Source organism: Arachis hypogaea, chromosome 4, assembly GCF_003086295.3.
Source record: "Arachis hypogaea cultivar Tifrunner chromosome 4, arahy.Tifrunner.gnm2.J5K5, whole genome shotgun sequence".
In the NCBI taxonomy this organism is placed as follows: domain Eukaryota; kingdom Viridiplantae; phylum Streptophyta; class Magnoliopsida; order Fabales; family Fabaceae; genus Arachis; species Arachis hypogaea.
In genome coordinates, this window is record NC_092039.1 from 16,771,671 (window position 1) to 16,790,490 (window position 18,820).

Genomic DNA, 18,820 nt, shown 5'->3' on the forward strand with positions numbered 1-18,820 from the left:
TAATTCTGAGTGTCATTCTGGTTATTACAGCAATTTTTAGAAAACCGCCATAATTTCCTAGGTTAAAACGGTAGTTTTTCGATAAGTTAAAATAGCGGTTTAAACCGTCATTATTTTCAAATAAAACGACAGTTTTTGGTTGGTTAAAACGGCGGTTCAAACCGCCGTTATTTCTAGAGTAAAAATGACATTTTTGGTTGGTTAAAATGGCGTTTATGAACTACCATTTTTACCTTGGCAGAGTGGCGTTTTTGGGTGGTTAAAATGGCATTTGAAATTGCCGTTTTTACCGGATTAAAATGATATTTTTGGTTCGTTAAAACGGCATTTTGAACCACCGTTTTTACCCTGATAGTGGCATTTTTATTGGTTAAGACGGCATTTGAAATCACCGTTTTTACCGTGTTAAAATAGGGTTTCATGTTGTTTAAAGTGGCAGTTTACAAGCCGTCATTTTTACCGGGTAAAAGTGACATTTTTTATCATTTAGAAAGTTAGTTTTTGTAACACTTTACTACATAGAGTCTTATGCTTAAATCATAAAATTGAGGTAGCGAGGTATTACGACCTCTAAAAGTAAAATTATATATATAATATAGTTGAAAAAGTTTTATATCCAGGAGCTTTTGAAGAAAAGAGTAAAGTAAAGTCGTAAAGCTCACGTATACGAATAAACGTAAGGTATATATGTGTGTGTGTGTGAAAAGAAAAAAGGAGCGTCAAAAGATACAAATATTCAAACTCCCATCTCAACTTACGAAGATAAGGTTGGCCGGAGAATATTTACATACATATATATATATAAAATCCGAGTCCCAAAATACTAAAAAGAAATCCTAATTCTCCATAAACCTCTATGAGGTACAAAAGTAAAATATATAAAAGGAGAAATCTAATCATATATATATATATAGAGAGAGAGACACACACACACACACACAAAAGCCCAAAGTCCCATCTTCGCTGTAGAGTAAGTCTAGACGCCTAGCGAGGTACTGCTTGACTTGCATCTAAAAACCACAAAATATGTATGGGGTGATAACCAGAGCTTGTCCACATGGTAACGATGCCCACATGACTAACATATAATGTCTCAGAATAGGCAGAGGCAATCCTAGAACTCCAACGCTCTTGATTATAAAACTTAAAGATTCAAAGGCGAAAGCCATAAACGGATGGTCCTCTAAGGTTTTTAAACTTAGCCAAACTCTAACTAAACCCCCTTTACAGAAATCCTTCTCCTTCCTTCCAAAATCCTCCAAAATTACCAGTAGAACTACACACACAGAAAGCAGACAAAGAAAATACAAGTAGAATACAGATACGGCAGGTAGCAATTATAGTAGGTAAGCATAAATTATCAATTAGGCAATCTCAAGAAATGAAAACTCAAACAAAACAGACAAATGCATATGATGAATGCTTGCCCTATGGCCGATGAGTCTCATCTGTCGGTTATAAAGCCAAACCTAACATGTCCGGTAGCTAACCCTGAACAGAACACCAAACATAGAGCAAGTGAGACAATGCTGTAACCCTTGCATCTTGCCCGCGTACCTGGAGTAGGGGACAAACTCACCACTGCCTCTTACCTAGGAGGTGTTACATTTCTCGATCTGGAGAAAGCGGTGACATAACACAACCCTTGCATTTTACCCGAAGCCTTGAACTTTCCTGGAACAAGTGGATAACACCACTACATCTTACCCGGAGTCACATACAGAAACACATCATTATCATTACAATTCATTCTTACATCTATTCATTCTCAATTCATACCTGGAGCAAGTGAATAATACTACTGCATCTTACCCGACATTCTCGCCTCTTACCCAAAACAAGTGGATAGCACCACTGCGTCTTATCCGGAGGCATATTATAGTCAAATTTAAGTTCATTTTCATTATTATTCCAATCCTCCACTATCATCACTCTCAACTCAATAATTCAAGTACAAACAATGCTCAAACTTAATAATCATAATGCATACCAATCTCAATATCATATATAAGCCACACGCATCATTCATAAGAGCCTCAATCACAACCTCCAAAACCACTAACCACATACATAATAACCAATCTCAACCAACAATAACATCAAAATTAACTCAATCTCATATTCACTTATCAAATATCATCATTGTTCATTCAAATTATCATTTCATCAACCATTAACCACAAGAATCAACCACCAATCTATTCTCAACCCAATACGACATTTTTTTATTAATTCTACTAAGCATTTAACATAATCATATATTTCAACCTATCCTATGACCATCTAGCCTAAGTTTTCACGCCACATTATATTTTAGTTACAAGAAACCGAAATCATACCTTGGACGATTTCTCATTAATCCCGAAACACCTCAAGAGTCCACCGTTAACAATTATCCAGAGCCCCAAAGTTCATGCTAAAGCTCCCAACTTTGCCAATTTGCCTCTAATATCACAAAATTGTTTTCAAGTATACAATTCAATCTAAATTTCATACAACAATACTAGGATTATTTTATGCTTCACAAATTCAGTAATTTAACAAAAGTTAGGGTTGCCTCACCTTACCAACGTGAAATTAGGACAAGACCCAGCAAATCCACAAAGCCAATTTGGTCCTAAGCACCGAAATTATACAATTCCTCAACACTAAATCTAATTAATTTTTGAAAATAAGGGATGATATGTATGGAGTAAAAATGAGACTTACTTATGAAATTTCGGGATTATCTTGTAGAATTCGTCACAGTGAACGCGTGGCCGCAAACGGTGCGGCAATAAGAGCTCCGGATTAAAAGTTACAACGATTGAAATCATGACAAGGGTTAAGTTTAGAGCTCATTGTTCTTCCCTTCCCCCAATTCAGTTTCTGCGTGTTTTCCATTAAAGAAGGGGAGAGAAGGATGATGTTATAAGTGTTAGTGGGTTTTGGTTGGGCTTTGGGCATAATACGAGCCTAGTTTGGTCTGTTTGGCCCAATTTTAGGCCAAATACTTTAAAATTAGTGTCAAAATTTTTATTTTAATTAGTTCTACTTCACTAAACCATAAAATTCTATTTTCTAATTTATTTGATTAATAATTTATTTATTAGCTAATTATTCACTAATTTTACGGATTTTACAGTTTTAACCATCGTTTTTACTGTGTTAAACAAATAATTTTTTGTTTAAAATTTTACAATTACAAGAAATCATAACCCATAAACAAAATATTATATAATTTATAAATAAATTATTAAACGTAATATATAATTTTTTAGTATTAAAAATCAAAAGTAATAACTCTAATACAAATAAAGTATCAAATACAACATAATTTTTTAATTCTAAATGTCTTCACTTAAATTGGCTCCAATTTCTAACAATGTGTCACATTCATCTCATACATAAAATGAGGTAACTAGCTTGGCTAATACGTTGAAAGTAAAAAAAATAATATAATATCATGATCTTGTTTCTTCTTATGTATCTTCTTTCTGGCAGTCCAATTTTAAAATATCTTCTTTCACCAAAGCATGCTAAGTTGAACTTCAAGTACAAATATTAAAATTTTAAGGTCATACTTCCAAAAAAAAGAGAAAACAATTTTATCAAACAACAGAACCTAGCTTTCTACTGGGTTAGGTTGAATTCACATAATATAAATCATTAGCACAACCAAAGAGCTTAGAATTGAGATTTTATCAAGTAAAAATGGACATTATAGCAAAATATTCCAGCATTCTCCTAATTAATTAAATCCTAATCAAAAAGATAATAAGACTATGCTGTTATCACAATCAGGTAAGTTCACATTAAGAACATCCCTTATCTAATTGTTCATCATTAGGAATGATATTATATTGATAATCAGTCAAGTTCAAACTATAAAGAAAAATTATGATGGTACAAGAAACATAAGCTGAAAAATAGAACCATGATTTTTCATTAAGGAATGATCAATCAATAAATTGTGAACATAAACATAGTTAAAAGAAATAGAGCCATAATGAGAGAAAATAGAAACATTAACATTATACAATTGTGCCAAATAAAAAAAAGACTAATTGTTCATTAGAAATAAATTAACCAAACCTGCAAGAAATGTGTAAACATCCCTGATTTTTTTCAACATAGATTCTGCATTTAGAACACCTTCTCCAACTCTTAGCCTTTGCAAGATTCATCACCATAATATCTTCCTTCTCTCTTTCATTTTTATTCAAAATCATAAACTCACCACGTTCCATTCCATCATGCCATGAAACTTTACATTGTGCACAGAACAATCTTTGTCATTGTTGGCCTAATAGTCACTAAGGACATATCCGTATTCCTGGTCATAGAAACAGAATGCAAATTAAATCAAAAAGCATCGGAGAGGTACATTGTATTGACAGAACATTAAAATAAAAAGAAAAAAAAGAAAAGGTTTGTGTGTTATCTAAATAAATAGCAGTGTGTTGTTTGTTGTTTTTGGTTAACATAAGTAGTATCATCTTTGTTTGACTTTGACCAGTTTTCTTTGATTCTACAAGCCTGCATAGGCCTTTTAATTTGGATTGCTTCTTTCTCCAATTGCCAACAATATTTTCCAAAAGTTTCTATAGTAACCTGAAGCCTAAAATCATTCCCAAATAGAAAGCTCATCTTCAACCTGTTCAATTCAGAGGTGCTTACTCCTCCAACTTGTTCAATTCAGATGGGCTTTCTCCTCCAACTCTTGCATAGTATGCATTGTTGAAGAATCTGCAGAAATAACAGAGAGCTTAATTAAAACACTACTTGGTGTCATTTTCAACCTACTGGATGAGTTACATTAAGTTATCAACAGTCAACAATATTCTCTCCATTTCCATTTATTTGTTATTTATGTTACTTGGACCAATGTCAGTTGATCAATGATGTACCAAAATTATGCTAGTACAATAATCTAATTCAAGAGTACTACATGCAAAATCCAAAATTATGCTAGTACAAATTTTATTACAAAGAAAAAATTTAGACTACAATAAAAGAAAGAGCTATGCGAAGAAATCAGAAATGTGAAGAAGACAGAGAATATCTAAAGCCAATATACCATCTTCTCAGTATGTTGATGAAGACTCCTAACCATGTTACTAGTCTATTAAGCCAAAAAGTGTTAGAGATTCATAAAAAAATAATAAAATTAAAGAGCTGAGTGTGATTTATAGTTAATATGAACTTCATTATATATGGTCTTTTAATGGATTGTGTCAAAGTAATTCTCTGTTTAAAAATAATATTGATGTGTGAACATCTTTTCTTTATTTTCTTATTATTTTAGATATGAATTTATTGAGTTTTATTTATATTTTAGTGTTTGAAACCTATTTGGATGCTACTTTGAGTTGTTTTATTATTTTGATTATTTCAAGTGAAGTTTGGATTAGTTTGATAGAGTCTGTGTAGAAGAAAAAAGAAGAATTTCGATTCTATTGGGCTGGCGCTAAATGCCGCATCTAGCGTTTAGCGTCAAAGTGCTTTGAAATGCGTGTAGCCATTCTATCAAGCTGGCGTTAAATGTGGACTTGGGCGTTTAATGCCAGGTGCCTCATAATGTGTGTGAGCTCACTGCCTTGAAGGGTGCTAAACGCTGAGCATGGCGTTTAGTGCCAGGAAGACAACAACGATACCAACTTTACTGCCTTAGCATTTAGTGTAACACCTTACCACACAGAGCTTTATGCTTAAGTTGTAAAACAGAGGTGGTGTGGTATTACGACCTCTAAAATAAAATATATATACGTATAATAATTAAAAGAAGGGAATATATGAGGAGCCTTGAAGAATAGGTAAAGCAAATATCGCAAAATTAAAAGAGAAACACTCTGGAAATAAGGTTACTTGCGTACGAAGAAAGCTGAGGTACATAAACATATGTATAGAAAGTGAGAATACAAGGTCAAGGGTACAAGATAACCAAGCTCCTAACTCAGCCTGCGTAGCTAAGGCTGGCCAGAGAATATTTATATACATACATATAGAAATCCATAACCCAAAATGCATAAAAGCAACCCTAGTTCTCCGTAAACCTCTATGAGGTGCAAAAGTAAAGTATATATACATAAGGAGAGTCTATACATATAGATATAATAAAATAGCACAAAATGTCAACTCCCAAAAGTCCCACTTTACTGCAGAGAACTCCAAATGTCTAGCAAGGTGCCTCTCGACCTGCATCTGAAAAACACAAATATCCATATGGAATGAAAACCGGGAGTTCTCAGCATGGTAAATGTGCTACATACATAAGATATAAGGTCCCGAGAAAGTTAGAGGCAATCCTATAACTCCGACACTCAAATTATAAAACTTAAAGAACTAAAGCAGAAACCATAAATTAGGATGGCCCTCTAAGGCTTCCTAAACTTAACCAAAACTTTAACCTAACCCTCCATCATCCACTTTCCTCCAAAACCTCAAACTCCGTTGGGACCACACAGACAAACAAGCAGACAATAACAAACACAATTAGGATACAAGTAATGTAGATAGCTTGTATGACAATTAAGCATGTTAAAATCACATAGGCATTCCCAATTAGAGCATACACAAGAAATTCAAACATATGCATATGATGCATGCCTGTCCTATGGCTGATGAGTCTCATCTGTCGGTTATCAAGCCATCCCGATAAGTCCGGCTGCTAAATCTGGGATTGTCCCTCGATGTGCATCCCCAAGAGTCTATGCATAGCTTTTTCTCATATATAAATTTTGCTCATTAGAGAAAATTTTCCCTGAAATTTATACGTGCTCGATCACCCTTATGTTGTATTTACCGGTGGAAAAATCCGCTGATAAATCTCACGCTAAATTTCACTTCTATTTCTCCCATTTTTTCTCCAATTATTACTGGCAAATTTACTGTTGGAAACGAAAATCTGCCGGTAATGATTTGACTTGACGAATTTGACACCAAAACCATGAGTAAATCCACCGGTAAAGCCGACGCTAAATCCGACGGTATTCAGTATTGTTCGGTGGTCGGTTGCCGGACAAGTCGGTTGGTGATCAGAGAGGGTGAGAACGTCTCGGTTGCGGTCGTACCGGGTTCAGAGTTGCCAAGTGGACGATCTCCCGTTGTGAAGGGAAGAGGGGGGTGCCACCTGCAAAGACACTCCGACGCCCTAGTCAGATAGTGTGTAGGCGGGGGAAAATGATAGGAGAAAAGGTGACGTACCTTGGGGGAAGGGCAGGTCCTTCCCCATTTATACCGTGTCAGAGATGGGCCCTGCAAAGACAGGCCCACTTTCCTCGAAGCTTCCCTGCAGCTGCTATGGAGAGCTGTCAAGGACGCGTGTCCGGGTCGCATAGTGGATCACGCATGGCCGACCGTTCGGGTCGGGTACTAAAGGGGTCGGGTCGACCCGCGAGTTGCCTGGGCCGGGCCGTAACAGTGCCCCCACGCGCCAGTGGTAGTCGTAGGGGCTACCAATGGCGTGTCGTCTCGCATCTCATTTGTTCTCGTTAGGTCGGCCGCTCGTGGGAAGAATATGCCCCCAACGCGCGTGTCCCTTGGCTGCCTAAGCAACCGTTTCATCGCATCGTTCCTTGCGCCGAGCATTGAATGCTCATAATGGGGTGAAAAATCCTGTTTTGCAAAGACCATTCTGCCCCCAGGTTTTTCGCGCTTCCTGGAAGACCGTTTTTAAACAGCCAGTTTTATACTTCTGCATTTCTTTATACCTCCCATTTCTGCCTTCTTCTTGCTCCCAAATTTCAGAACATCTCATTGTGGTGCCCTCGCACATCTCCCCCCTTGCATCCTTTCTTATCTGCAGTTTCATCCTCCTTCCACTAATTCAGGTAATTCTTGAACTCTTTTCCTTTTATGCTTTGTTCTTGCATGCTTGTTGCCTGGTTTTTATTGTTGTTGCGTGGCCTTTCAATTGTGGTTAGATGTGTTGGGGGGTACCATTCCGGGGTAGGTTTTTCCCTGGACTTTTCGCGTTTTAATTGTGTTTGGCCTTAGTTGGGGAGTAGTGGGGGTAGTGTCTGCATTCGGCCTGAGCAACCGATCTCTTAGACTGACTGGATGGTCCCCCCATGTAGGTATGGCTCGCACGACCTCCCGGGCTTCCCCTTCTCCCGCGGCGTACGATCCCTACGCTTGGGTCGTTTCCGATGTGAAGGACTCGCCTAACCAAATGGGTGAGGAGGAGCTCACCGAGTTCCGACAAGCCGAGTACTTGTGCGGAGGGACCGATGAGGAAGCCAATTATGACGTCTTTGTCCCGGCTCCTCACGAGCGTTTGTACGAGATTAATTTCAACCATCCCCGAGTTGCCGACTGGATTTGGTTCTACAAATCCATGTTTACTCAAGTTGGGGTTCGCATTCCGTTTTCCGCCTTCCAAATGGCACTCTTAGGTCGGGTTTCCGTGGCACCGTCGCAGTTGCATCCGAACAGCTGGGCCTCAATCCGCTGTTTCGAGATGGTTTGTGAGTTCCTTGATCTGCCGGTGTCTGTAGATGTTTTTCTTTTCTTCTTCAATCTTACAAACCCTTCGAAGGAGGGGAAACATAAAAAGGGGTTCATGTCCTTCCGGTCTGTCCAAGGTCGGAGGATTTTTGGTTTGTTTGAGGACTCCTATCACGGATTTAAGGAAAAATATTTCAAGGTCCGCCCTGTCAAAGGTCGTCATCCCTTTTGGTTGTCGTTGGAGGGGGTACGCCTTATCCCGACCTATTGGAGCTTCTGGGCAGGGTCCAATGCCTTCGTCAAGGTGACTTACAAGGGCATGTCTGTGGTGGATAGGAAGATTGCCGACGTGTTGATGGCAGTCTTTGGGAGGAATCATGTGAATCCTCACCTCCTTATGGGTGATCGGGAGGCCGATCGTAATTATATTTGTGAGAAGCCTCTGCTTGTTTCGCCTCTTATCTTCTTGCTTTTGTTGATAATTTGTTGTGACTAACCGACTTCACCTCCTCTCTCTCTCTCTTTTTTACAGTGGGAATGTCTGCCGAGGTAACGGGTCTCCCTGACTTGTTCCAAACCTTCCTGTGTGGAAGTGATGACGAGGAAGGTAATGAGAAATCTGCTGCTGGGAAGCCTGCTGCTCCTCCGGAGGACAAGGTTGCTTCCGAGCAAGGGGCTGCGGTCGACGAGACCGGCACCTCGGCTCAAGGTGCCGCGATCGAAGGTGACAAGGCGGTTCATGTTTCCCCTTTCCGTGAGGTGATCGGCACTGGGGGTTCGACGTCTAACCCTGATGCCGATGACGAGGTGGAAGAGGTCCCTAGCTTCAAGAGGAAGAGGAAGGCGTCGTCCAGTCCTGAGGGGGTCCTTACTGTCATGGAGAGGAATTTTGATGCCGGGAACTTTATAGATTCCCAGCTGATTCCCGGTACTGAAGAGTATTTTCATGAGTCATCACTTGCCGGGCAGGCGAGGTGGATGTACCGTATCCTCTTACGCGGCGCAGTGATAGCTCGGAAAGCCGAGTTCGAACTGTCTGGGATGGAGTCCCTCCGCAGGAGGTTGGAGTCTGCTGGGAAGGCTAATAACGAGCTCAAAAGTGAAGTTGAGACTCTCCGGGAGCAGTTGACCCAATCTGAAGAGAAGCTTGACGCCGCCGAGAAGAAAGCTACTGCTGCCGAACAGAAAGCCACTACCGCTGAGAAGAAATTGGAAGAGTCGGACGCCACGGTTTCACGTCTTGTCGAGCGCGAAATGGCTTTGGAGAGTCAGGTCGGCGCGGCACAGAAACGGGTGGCCGAAATCGAGAAAGAGAAGCAAATCGCAGAGGCCGAACTGGCAACATGGAAAGCGAAGTATAAAGACGTCGTCAAGCAAGGAAAGGGTGCGATTTTGGCGACCGAGGAGGCCCTCAAAGCTCAGATTAAAATTGTTGCCCCCGAGTTCGACACGTCGGCGATCGGTGTTTTCAAGGTTATTAAAGACGGCAAGATTGTTGACGTCTCCAAGAAATGAACCCTCTGTCTAAAACTTTTGTAGTTTAGCCGTTTTATTTTCGCTTTTGTGAACAATTTGACTATTTAGTCGTTTGCCCGTTTTAACGTAGTTAACTCTTTCTTATTCGTCTGGCCGTGCTATCGTTTCTATTAACCGTTATTGGTTTATAGTTGCCGTTTATATTAACGAGCGGTGGCCTTTTTGCGTAGTCGTTTGTTATCGCGGTATTTGACGGGCTCCCGGGGTGATCAGTCCCGGGGCCGCGCATCGTTGTCGGGTTGTGATAGAGCGTGTTGTCTGGAAAAGAGAAATTACAAAAGAGAAAATTTGCGCAAGTATATCTTATTCGGCAATTGCATAAGGGACCCATAGGTCATAATGGAAAGTTTAAATTCGCATCTTAACCACTTAGCTCGATTAGTCGGCGTGTCGCCCTGCGTTTCAGGAGTAGAACCTTCTCAAGTTGTTTGCGTTCCATGTTCTCGGGACTTCCTTACCATTTAGCCTCTCTAACTTGAAGGCGCCTTTACCCATCGCTTCTTTGATGCTATAGGGGCCTTCCCAGTTTGCCGCCAGCTTGCCTGCTCCAGGGGTCGGTGGGCCGATGTCGTTTCTCCTCAGGACGAGATCGTTCGGCTCGAATTTCCTTTTGAGCACTTTGGTGTTGTAGCGTAGGGCCATTCTTTGCTTTAGCGCCGTCTCTGTCAAATGGGCCATTTCTCTGGCTTCGTCTATCAGGTTCTTTTCCACGGCTTCCTCCACTCCTTTCAAAAGTAGCCGGGGGCTCGGTTCTCCGATCTCTACGGGTATTACCGCATCTAACCCATACGTTAGTCGGAAAGGAGTCTCCTTAGTGGAGGATTGTTCGGTTGTTCGGTAAGACCAGAGTACCGAGGCTAGTTCATCGGCCCAAGCACCCTTTTTATTATCCAATCGCTTCTTCAGCCCTAAGAGGATAATCTTGTTCGCGGACTCCACCTGTCCGTTTGTCTGGGGGTGTTCTACCGAGGAGAACCTCTGTCTTATACCTAGGCCGGTGAGGAATTCCGTGAACCTCTTGTCGGTAAACTGCGTGCCGTTGTCCGAGATGACGACTTCTGGGATCCCGAATCGCGTTATCACCTGCCTCCACATGAATTTCCTGCAATTGGATGAGGATATGCTAGCTAGTGGTTCAGCTTCTATCCATTTGGTATAGTAATCAATGGCGACTATGAGGTACTTGACCTGCCCAGGACCGACAGGGAAGGGTCCCAGGAGGTCGACTCCCCATTGAGAGAATGGCCGGGAGGACGTTAACAGGCTTAACTCGGAGGCCGGTGCCCTGTGGAAATTGGCGTTCTCTTGGCACTTCACGCATTTTTTGACAAACTCTTTGGAGTCTGCCATCATTGACGGCCAATAATATCCGGCTCGAATTAATTTTCTTGCCAGGGCCTTGCCTCCTATGTGGTGTCCGTAGCAGCCTTCATGGACTTCCCTGAGGATGTAGTCCGTTTGGTCAGGGTGTAAGCACTTCAATAGGGGTTGGTTGAGCCCTTTCTTGAATAGCTGTCCTTGGATGATGGCGTATTTGGCTGCTTCCCTTCTCAGTTTCGCCGTGTCCTTTTCGTCGTCAGGGAGTTTGCCATTTTCTAGGAAGCTAGTGATGGGGTCTAGCCATGAAGAGACCAGCCTTATTACGTGCAAGGTGACTACTGGCTCTCTCGTCATACCTTGGATGAGAGACCGGTTGCCTTCTCCCGGTTTAGTGCTGGCCAACTTTGATAGGAGGTCTGCCCGTGTGTTCCTTTCTCTAGGCACGTGGTGGACCGTGACCTCCTCAAATTTTTTGCTTAAGTTTTTGACTTTTTCCAAGTACTTTTGTAATAACGAGTCTTTGGTGGTAGCTCCCGTTTACCTGGGAGGTGACGACCTGAGAATCACTGCATATTTCCAGCCTTGTTGCTCCGACTTCTGCTGCTAGGGTCAAGCCCCCTATAAGGGCTTCGTATTCTGCCTGATTGTTCGAAATGGGAAATTCGAACCTGATCGACTGTTCGTATACGACTCCAACCGGGCTTTCCAGGATGATCCCGGCACCTCCAAATGTCTGGTTGGAAGCTCCGTCCACGTGGAGCTTCCACCGTGTGCTCGCTTCTTCAGTTGGGTCCCCAGTTACTTCTACCAGAAAATCTGCCATTGCCTGCGCCTTGATGGCTTGCCGGGGTTCGTATCGTATGTCGTATTGGGAGAGTTCGATGGACCAAGTCATCATTCTCCCCGCCAAGTCGGGTTTTTGAAGTACTTGCCGGATCCCTTGGTCCGTTCTTACGACAACCTGGTGACTTTGGAAGTATTGCTTTAACCTCGTGAGGAGGTCAAGAGCGCTAGAGCTAGCTTTTCCAGTTTGCTGTACCTTAATTCTGCCCCTTGCAGGGCTCTGCTTATGAAATAGACCGGCTGTTGAGCCCTCCCTTCTTCCCGCACCAGAACTGCGGCCAGGGCTTCTCCTGTTATGGCGAGGTACAGGTATAGCGGCTCCCCGTCCTTTGGCTTCCCGAGCACAGGTGGTGCCGCCAGGATTTCCTTGAAGTGCTGAAAGGCTTCCTCACATGCGGGTGTCCACTCGAATGCCATCCCTTTCTTCATGAGGTTAAAGAATGGCAGGGCCTTTGTTGCCGATGCTCTGAGAAACCGTGATAATGAGGTCAGTCGCCCCGCTAACCTTTGGACGTCCTTGATACAACCTGGGCTCTTCATCTGGAGTATCGCCTGGCACTTCTCCGGGTTGGCTTCAACCCCTCTCTGAGTTATCATAAATCCTAGGAACTTGCCAGCTTCCATGGCGAAGGCACATTTGAGGGGGTTCAGCCTCATGCCGTGTTGCCGGAGAGATGCGAATACGTTTTCCAGATCCTTTAGGAGGTCGTCAGGTCACGTTATTTTCGCGAGGACGTCGTCGACGTAGACTTCCACTGTTTTGCCTATAAGATCATGGAATATCTTGCTCATCAACATTTGGTATGTTGCTCTTGCGTTTTTTAGGCCGAACGGCATCACCTTGTAGCAGAAGGTTCCCCCTGGCGTTAAGAACGCCGTCTTGTCTTCATCTGGACGGTGCATCGGTATCTGGTTATAACTGGAGTAGGCGTCCATGAAGCTCAGGTAACGGTAGCCCGCCACAGCGTCGACGAGCGCGTCTATGTTAGGGAAGGGGAAACAATCCTTTGGGCATGCCTTGTTAAGGTCAGAGTAGTCTACACACATTCTCCACTTGCCGTTGTGTTTTTTGACTAGAACAACATTTGAGAGCCACGTCGAGTAGTCTACTTCTCGTATGAAATCTGCTTCTAGGAGGCTGGCCGTCTGCCTGGCCACTTCCTCCGCCTTTTCTGTCGACATCTTTCTTCTGCGTTGTGTTACCGGGCGTGCTTCCGACCTGACAGCCAGATGGTGTGACATGATTTTTGGGTCTATGCCTGGTATGTCGGCAGGTGTCCAGGCAAACAAATCCCTATTGGCCCCTATCATTTCGATCAAGGGCTCCTTTAACTCTTGTGGGAGGTTCTTGTTGATGAACGTGAATTTCTCCTCCGTGTCGCCGATTATGAATTTTTCCAGGTCCCCTTCCGGTTCCGGTCTAGGTTTGTCGTCCACTCTGGCGTCCAGGTCAGCTAGGAACACACCGGACGCCTCTTTTGATTTCTTTCTTAGGGAGAGGCTGGCGTTGTCGCAGGCGACCGCCGTCTCGAGATCCCCTCTTATGGACCCTATAGATCCATCATCAGTAACGAACTTCATGACTAGCAGCTTCGTGTTGATTATCGCTTTAACATCGTTTATCGTCTTCCTTCCCAAGATGACGTTATAGGCGGTGGAATCTCGGAGGATCACGAACTCGGCCATCGTCGACCTTCGACCTTGGGTTTGTCCTACCGAGATCGGTAGGGATATTACTCCGTCAGGTCTAATGAAGTGGTCGCCCAATCCAATGACCCCGTGTTGGTGGGTCGTCAGATCGGCGTCCCTTAGCCCAGTGCGTCGAATACGTTGCGGAACATGATGTTTGAATCAGCCCCTGTGTCGACAAGGATGCGTTTGACGAGGCCGGTTCCCACTCTGGCCGTAATGACCATGGGAGGGTTTTCCGGGGCGTCGTCGAACCATTTGTCTTCCGGGCCGAAAGAAATGGACGGAGGCTTCTTAGAGTTTCACACCAACGAGGAGGAGACCGCCAAGACCTTAGCATCTTTCTTGTGCGCCGATCGGGATTTTGGCGCGGTGTTTTTGGCTGTTACCACGTTTATCACAGTGAGGCCGTGGTCTCTATCTTCTGGCTCTTGTCGCCGCTTTGCCGAACGGGTTTTGGCTTCTTCGTCATGGTCGCGATAGCGTCTCCTCGGCTCTCTGATAAGATGGGAGAATGCTGCTAGCTTGCCTTCCCTTATCGCTTGCTCTAGTGCATCTTTCAGGTCAAAGCAGTCCTGCGTTTGGTGACCGTAACCCTTGTGGTAGTCGCAATAGAGGTTCTTGTTTCCTCCCGTACGGTCCTTGAGTGGTCGGGGCTTCGGCAGGATCCCCTTCTCGGCTATTTGTTGATAAACTTCCATGATGGGAAGGGTGAGTGGTGTGTAGTTGGCGAATTTCCCGACCCGGGGGAACGGCCTGGGAGCCTTGCTTGGCGCCTCCTCCCTGGCTTGTTCCTACAGTCTTTCTCCGTTACCGGGTTGCCGAGATTGGCTGTAGCCGGACTGCCGTTTATTGGCAGCCACAACTCGGCTGACTTCCTCATCGTTTATATACTCTTTGGCTACCGTCTGGATCTCGTGCATCGTCCAAACTGGTTTCGTGGTAAGGTGTTTTCGGAAGTTTTCGTTGAGGAGGCCGTTCGTCAGACAAAGGCTGGCCACCGAATCGGTTAGGCCATCGATTTCCAAGCACTCGTCGTTGAACCGATCTAGGTATTTTCTGGTCGACTCTCCCTGTCTCTGGGTTACCCCCAGAAGGTTGATCGGGTGCTTTGCCTTTGCTATTCGTGTTGTAAATTGGGCGAGGAATGCACGACTGATGTCCGAGAACCCGTGGATGGATCCCTGCGGTATGCCGTTGAACCATCTGATCGCAGGGCCCGCGAGGGTTACCGGGAAAGCTCGGCACCTCACCTCGTCCCCTACTCCCTCTAGATTCATCCTTGCTTCAAAGGCCGTGAGGTGTTCTAGAGGGTCTTGAGTTCCATCGAACCTCATGTCCGTTGGTTTGTCGAAGTGCTTCGGCAACCGGACTTCGAGGATGGAATGGTGGAATGGGGTGGTGCCCATTATCACAGGTTGTCGTGTCCTGTTGGACCTCCCGTCTTCACGATTTCGCGTTGTGCGGCGCGTTTCCCTGCCTCGGGAGTAGATTATCGTGTCATTCCGTCTCCTCAGAATCGGGGATTCTTCCCGGGTGCTCTCCGCTTCCGTTCGGGATGCGGAGGTGCGTCGTAGACGGCTTCGGTGGGAGTCTCTTTCTTGGCTTTCGGAGGATGGGGTGTAGCTAGGATCGGTAGTTCGTCCGTCGCGCTCCTGGTCGGCCAGTTGCCGCTCCAAGTTCTGGACCCTATGACGCAGCTCTTGCATTATTATGGCGTTGTCGCCGCCCGTTCCTCCAAAGGGTCGCGTCCTCGTGTGCTGTTCAGTGTGTTGTCGGGGGGACCTTCGTCGTCCTCTTAGTGAGGCGACAGAGGTCGCCCCTTCCGCTCCGGCTCCTCGGCCTTGGTCTCCGGGACCCGGCACAACATCCATTGAGGCGATCCCCACAGACGGTGCCAATGTTCGGTAGTCGGTTGCCGGACAAGTCGGTTGGTGATCGGAGAGGGTGAGAACGTCTCGGTTGCGGTCGTACCGGGTTCAGAGTTGCCAAGTGGACGATCTCCCGTTGTGAAGGGAAGAGGGGGGTGCCACCTGCAAAGACACTCCGACGCCCTAGTCAGATAGTGTGCAGGCGGGGGAAAAGGATAGGAGAAAAGGTGACGTACCTTGGGGGAAGGGCAGGTCCTTCCCCATTTATACCGTGTCAGAGGTGGGCCCTGCAAAGACAGGCCCACTTTCCTCGAAGCTTCCCTGCAGCTGCTATGGAGAGCTGTCAAGGACGCGTGTCCGGGTCGCATAGTGGATCACGCATGGCCGACCGTTCGGGTCGGGTACTAAAGGGGTCGGGTCGACCCGCGAGTTGCCTGGGCCGGGCCGTAACAAGTATTTTTGTTGTTGTGACAATCGTCTTCTTTGTTAAGTCTCAATTTTTTTATATTATCTGTCTCTGTTTTGTTACGAGAAATGTGTTCTTTTTACTCTGTTCAATTTTTCTTCAATTGTTTTATTTTGAAATTCTGAGTTCTGAGATCTTGTTCTGTACAGATTATAAAAGTTTTAAGTGGCTGATGTTCTATTATGTTTTTTGTAGCTTGAAAAATGGCAAAAACTAATCCTCTTAGTGGCACTGTTGTTGGAAGCACATCCTCTTCGAGTGCATCCACTCCCACTGCCATTCATGATGGTTTCTAGTTTTTAATATGTTTAAAATTTGATGTATTTAGTGTTTAATATATTTAAATCTTCACTGTTTAGATTTTGTTATTACTAGAATATTATTGACTTGTTAGTTGATATTACATATTTAGCATATTTATGGGATTTTCAAAAAAAAATTCCTCATCTTTCCATTTTTTCTAAATTTTTATTCATCGGATACCCGTGTAATTACCTAAACTATTGGTTTGGTTCGAGTACACAAAAAAAAAAAACATAAAATCAAATTAATTACAATTTAATTGGTTTAATTCTCGTTTCACTTCGAATCCGAATCAAATCCACCCGTAAACTCCCTTAGCATAATCACACTAGTCATTGTTGTCTATGATTATTTCATTTTTTTTTACAACAATAATTTCTTTCATATTCTCTTCATATTTTACTTTTAATGATTAATTCTTTTCAAATTAAATTAACATTAACACTAATGCCAAATTTAAAATTTTATAGCACAAACAATCAAACTACAAATTAGAATCAATCCTTAATCAATCAACCAAATTATAGTAAATAATAAAGTTTTTTTCGAATTCAACATTAGTGTTAACTGAGATGTTGACGGTACAATATTGACTTGATATACTTTCTTATGAATATATATGAGTGAATTTTTTACATATATTTCAAAATCCTCAAATTTCTTGAACAGGAGTTGGCATTTATTTTCTTAAATAATAAAAAAAAAAACCAGCTCAACAGCTTGCTTTTAGTTATTAGTAAATGTGATAAGGTCCCCTCTACCTAGCTAGTATAATACTTTAATATACAGTTACTATGCAAGATTTAGATAGCTACATTATTTCCATCTTGGATTGCACTAAAATAATGAATAATGAATAGATGCACACTCCAAAGATATTCATTCTTGTTCCTTGCTTCTTGATAAAGTACTTGTCGCAAATTGCAAGTTGTAACAAATAACAAACGTGTTGACTGCGTGTGTAGGTCACGTACCCAACAAAAAGATATTTATTTTTCTTGAACAGAACAGCAAAATTTCAGCCATTCATTCGCTGTGGATAATGTGTAACATCGAAGAAGGAAGGGCGTAACAAGATTTGGAAGCATCTTAGTGGTCCATTCACCCGCATATCTAGCTGCTTTCTCTGCATACATTTCATCATTATGAAGGCTACAATTATATAACCTACTAGGCCCTATGAGCAGTTGATGAGTACAAATAAAGGGTGCAAATTCGAAGTTGCCTTAAAACCCAAATCAAATTCAATCCAATTCTAAGATAGTGTTTTCCTTTTTTTTAGTTCCTTCACTTAGTTGAAACTTGAAACGGATATTTTTATTTAAATAAAACAAACACATGACATTTTGTTTTGGGTAGATATAAAAATAGTTACATTTTTTATTCGTGTCATATCTTGTTGTATAAGCAAACAATTAGTATTTTTACAAAGATATGTTTGTCTCGTTGTAGGATGGAATGAGACTTCTTGTTCGCAAATTATATGGTTTTTCAACTTGGATTAAAAATAACTATTAAGTAGTGTTTGAAAGAGAGATAAAGACTGAAAGACTCAGATTGAAAAATTGAAATTAAAATAAATTTTAGTATTGTATTGTTTAGTGTAAAAGCGTACGTGACTAATTTATATCACAATATGTTATTTATTTTGAAATAAGAGTAGAGACTAAAATATGTTAAAATTACAATAATATCCTTAAATTTAAAATCTAACCCTAGTCTAAATCCAATTTCTTTTTTTTTTATCAAATTCCTGCCCTTTCTTCTCTCCCATAAAATCTTTCTTCTCTCCCATGAAATTATGTAATAAAAAAGAGAAGGAATCTTCCGGTCTTTTTCGCTGTCGACAGTGATGGTGTAGCTGTCGTGATTTTATCTTTGGGTTTGCGTTATCACTGTCACGAGAACCATTGGTCAGCGTCACTAACAGCGTCAGTATTCCAGTGACGGAAAATAGTGTTTAGCGTGGCAACAATTAGCCACGTCACTAATAACGTCAGTGCATTGATGACGAAAAATAGAACAAAAATTAATGTGATGCATTTTTTTAAATCTGAAAAACTAATTTAAATTAATCGAAATTTAGAGAATTAAATCAGTGCAACTCGCTAATCTTAAAATTAAAGTAGTACTTAACTCGTAATATGTTATATGCTTGTGGTCTCACACTCTCAAGAAGTCGAGGACATTTATTCAATTCCAAAGGAAGGTGTGCAATGATAGGGATATTTAGGAGGAATGAATTTTCTTATTTGTTTAAATAATAATTAATTAATTGTTTAATTTTTATATAATGATTGAATTAGTTTTTTTACTTTTAAAAATTAATCTAATTTATTCTTTTAATTTTAAACCATCGATTAAG

The 18,820-nt window shown here is 42.3% G+C and overlaps 2 long non-coding RNA genes across 3 annotated transcripts; both read right to left on the reverse strand.

The window, feature by feature from the left end:
* Positions 1-733: 733 nt before the first annotated feature.
* On the reverse strand, positions 734-3,218 carry LOC140184407 (uncharacterized). Its single transcript, XR_011881007.1, has 3 exons — positions 2,710-3,218; positions 2,563-2,617; positions 734-2,445 (listed from the first exon to the last, which is right to left on the reverse strand). It is a non-coding gene; the product is annotated as an uncharacterized lncRNA (long non-coding RNA).
* A 679-nt stretch (positions 3,219-3,897) lies between these two features.
* Positions 3,898-5,332, reverse strand: LOC140184406 (uncharacterized). Of its 2 annotated transcripts, XR_011881006.1 has the most exons (3): positions 5,060-5,332; positions 4,637-4,728; positions 3,898-4,315 (listed from the first exon to the last, which is right to left on the reverse strand). It is a non-coding gene; the product is annotated as an uncharacterized lncRNA (long non-coding RNA). The 2 variants fall into 2 exon arrangements; XR_011881005.1 differs by lacking the exon at positions 5,060-5,332 and having other exon boundaries at positions 4,637-5,026.
* Between the last annotated feature and the right edge of the window lie 13,488 nt (positions 5,333-18,820).